At 42.1% G+C, this 3913-nt stretch overlaps 1 long non-coding RNA gene across 1 annotated transcript; it reads right to left on the bottom strand.

The window, feature by feature from the left end:
* Window positions 1-1308: 1308 nt before the first annotated feature.
* On the bottom strand, window positions 1309-3325 carry LOC311296504. Its single transcript, XR_014628606.1, has 3 exons — window positions 2784-3325; window positions 2615-2686; window positions 1309-1851 (listed from the first exon to the last, which is right to left on the bottom strand). It is a non-coding gene; the product is annotated as an uncharacterized lncRNA (long non-coding RNA).
* Between the last annotated feature and the right edge of the window lie 588 nt (window positions 3326-3913).

Below are 3913 nucleotides of genomic sequence, written 5' to 3' on the forward strand. Positions count from 1 at the left end.
CCATCCTCAATCTGTCAGTGGATCTCCAGCTTCCTGACGGACCGGCAGCAGCGAGTGAGACTGGGGAAACTCACATCCAGGACCCTCACCATCAGCACTGGTGCCCCTCAAGGGTGCGTTCTCTCCCCACTGCTCTTCTCCCTGTACACTAATGACTGCACTTCTAAAGACCCCTCTGTCAAGCTCCTGAAATTTGCAGACGACATCACTGTCATTGGTCTCATCCAAAATGGTGACGAGTCTGCTTACAGACTGGGGGTTGAACAGCTGGCTGTCTGGTGCAGCTATAACAACCTTGAGCTGAACACGCTCAAAACAGTGGAGATGATCATGGACTTCAGGAGAAAACCCCCAGCACTCCCTCCTCTCACCATCATGAACAGCACTGTGGAAGCAGTGGAGTCATTCAGGTTCCTGGGCTCTACCATCTCTCAGGACCTGAAGTGGGCAAATCACATTGACTCCATTGTAAAAAAGGCCCAGCAGAGACTGTACTTCCTTCGCCAGCTGAAGAAGTTCAATCTGCCACAGGAGCTGCTGATCCAGTTCTACTCAGCCGTCATTGAGTCTGTCTTAAGCACTTCCATCACTGTCTGGTTTGGTTCAGCTACCAAATCGGACATCAGGAGACTACAACGGACAGTCCGGACTGCAGAGAGGATTATTGGTGCCCCCCCCTGCCAACCCTCCAGGACCTGTACTCTTCCAGAGTGAGGAAGAGAGCAGGTAAAATCATCACAGACTCCACTCACCCTGGACACCCCCTGTTTGAACTGTTACCGTCAGGACGGCGACACAGATCACTGGCCACAAGAACATCCAGGCACAGGAACAGTTTCTTTCCACAGGCCATTTCCCTTCTGAACACTTAACATGCCCCCCAAGGCATATGCCTGTAAGTGCAATACTCCCACTGTCTAGTGCAATATTCTATAACTCAGGTGATATTTATATATTATTCATACTACTCAAAATACTGTAAATATGTTCATAATCTGTAAATGTTTATTCGGACTAAACCCAACTGTGACCCTACTTTTTTACTTTTATACTATTTTTATATATATATTTTTTAATATTTTATATTTGTACTACTATGTTTCTTGTTGTATTTGTATACTGTATGTGCACTGGAAGCTTCAGTACCAAAAAAAATTCCTTGTGGGTGCAAGCACACTTGGCAATAAAGCTCTTTCTGATTCTGATTCTGATATTTTCAGGGATCATTTCTATAGTTCTTTGCTTGGAAATGTGTTTCGAAAGTGCTTGTGTAACCCTTTTTACGATATAATAACAGAGTAACAGGTAATTAGTTATCTTTAACAGTATTTGGACCAGTAACAGAAGATGCTAAATCCTTAAGAGCCAGTGGTTTGACCTCAATAAAGACAGAAAACAGTAATTTGCGTCATTGTGATCACTCTTTGTTTAACAACAGGAACAATAACAAACAGTGTAACAATTTAGTTCAGAGAATGTACCTGAAGAAATAAGAAAATAATAAAGCCGGCATAAGTTTCCCTTAAAACAAAAGAAATAAAACCCAGTTCCAAAAATAGTCTTATTGCTCGTTGGGGCCCTTTTTTTTTTGGTTGAATCAGTGTCGTGACAGTATCAGTATGCCAGTGCTCGTGGATCCTACCACACAATCCGTGAAGGAGAGAAAGTGAGACTGCGCATAGACTTATGCTCGTGGGTCTGTGGCTCGCCACCCAACGTACGCTGGGAATCTTTCGGAGTTTCAGGGTGTGAACATCCAATCCCAATCCAACCGGAAGGCTTCAACTCCAAGTCGGGCGTGACTTCCGATCCATGTGCGTCACTGGAATGAATCTGGCAAAAAAACCTGACCTATGGGTTGGCCAGAGGAAATCCAAAAGCATTCATATCATTACAATCAGCATTACATTCATATTCTGTCTATCTCATGAATTATCACCAATCAATAACATTCCACTTTATATCAATTGGTTCAAATCATGTTCTCAAGAAGGTTCAGTCGCACGACAATAATATATCAAGTATCAGATTCAAGTGTTTATAGTAGTGAACTATAAATATATCCTAAAGCGCTTTTACATCCATATTCATTCATTTTAAACAAAACCAGTTTCAAGTATTAATGGTTATTGCTACACAAGGTAGTAACAAACTCACAATACAAATACAATACGAATTTAACTACAATTTGTGCAAAACAAATAATGCAAGAACATTAATAGAGATTTAGGAGGTACTAGTAAGGCTAAGCGTGCTTATCATCCCTCCCTGCACCGGTAACATTGAGGGAATGCACTAAAAAATTGACCTCTTAAATCACTGACAAGAAATTCACATACATGTGCTTTAACACCTTTTTTCCTTTTACACACATAGTAAACATATTGATATAGATATTTTTTGCAAGGATAAGAGCGCATGTAGCACTGAACAACCAAACTAGCAGGATAGATAGGCTCACATTAGCAGCATTAACATTGTGACACAGCATTGAGTAGCTATTACAGCCATTAACAGCCTTTCTAAACGGCAGCTTATCAACTGTTACCGTTTCCAGCATAATTAGTTCCTTTACAGGTAACCTAACAGGTCTCAGAGTGTTTTTCTCACTCACCGTTGAGTCAATGAGTGGGTCTCTCTAAATTGGCTGTCTGATCAGCGGCAGCCGTCTGCCGATCGCGCTTCTCTATAAAGTGTAAACATGACAACATAGCCGTCATCATATGTTTAACATCCTCATTAATTAATGAAATCCCGTTGGAGGGGATATTTATGTTTCTTACCCTATGGATGGTAATTGATTCGGGATTCAGCTAGGCAAACAAAACAGCCATGCAGTCTTTCAGTCAGGAAGTAGCTAACAGGCGGTGAAGGCGGAGCTCGATTGCCTGAAGTTTTGGAGCTCAGTGATTGGTCAACTCCTCACAAAAAGGAGCATGGGAATTGTAGTGTGAACAGCTTTTCAAGGGGGAAATCGCTCTTTTTCTATCTTTTTATGCATTTGATCACTTATTGTAGATGGCGTTTTTTTCCAACCTTTTTAAACAAACACTTATTTATTCGTTGTCATCACTTAACTGTTTTTTCTTTTAATACATAGAAAATGTACTTTGATTAATTAACTTAAAACATTTATCTCAAGATTTGACTAACTTTAAGAAAGGGATTATTATGCCAAGACTTCGTTTTAAGACCTGGTTACACTCTCCCCTCCTGAACTCATGTACGTCCCTGTACATGGAAGAGCTCAAATGTGCTTTATCTGAGGGGGGTATGGGAGGAAAGGCGCAGAGACTACTTGATCTTCATTCAAAACATCGGACAACACAGTGGTCAACCCATGGAGAAACGATTTAACAACTGTGACCAATGGGTTTCTGAGTTCAGGATAATCCAGTCGCCTTGACGGTTGACGTTCCCTTTCAGATCTCCTGACAGGAGCATCTGTGACTGCCATTCTCTCTGCTTCCTCTCTGGATTCAGTTCCATCCATTTCCGGTTTCTCTCCTCCCACAGACTTCTCAGTCTTTGTCCTGTCTACTTCCTCCTCACGCTCTGACATGTCAGAAGACACCGACTGCTGTTCATTACAGATGTCATTGACAGCATCAAGTATGGTCTCTTTCTCCACAGGATGCACTTCAGGTAAGTGGGTATCAGGCAGGTTACTTTTAATGGGGTCTCTTTCAGGTACTCGGTCGATTGGGGCGATGTTTTCAGTAAGTAAGTATTCTGTATTACTGCAATGGTTGGTAGGTCTACTAGACCTCAGAGGACTGACTGGGGCATCGGTAGACATACCCGATGGACTAGACAGTTCAGGGGAGCAATCTACGGTATGGGCATTTACTGGGCTCTCGACAGAACAGGGACCTGGAGATACAGTATACTGCCTATGTCGTTCATTAGACAA

The sequence above is a fragment of the Rutilus rutilus genome, assembly GCF_951802725.1.
Source record: "Rutilus rutilus genome assembly, chromosome: 9".
NCBI classification, from domain to species: domain Eukaryota; kingdom Metazoa; phylum Chordata; class Actinopteri; order Cypriniformes; family Leuciscidae; genus Rutilus; species Rutilus rutilus.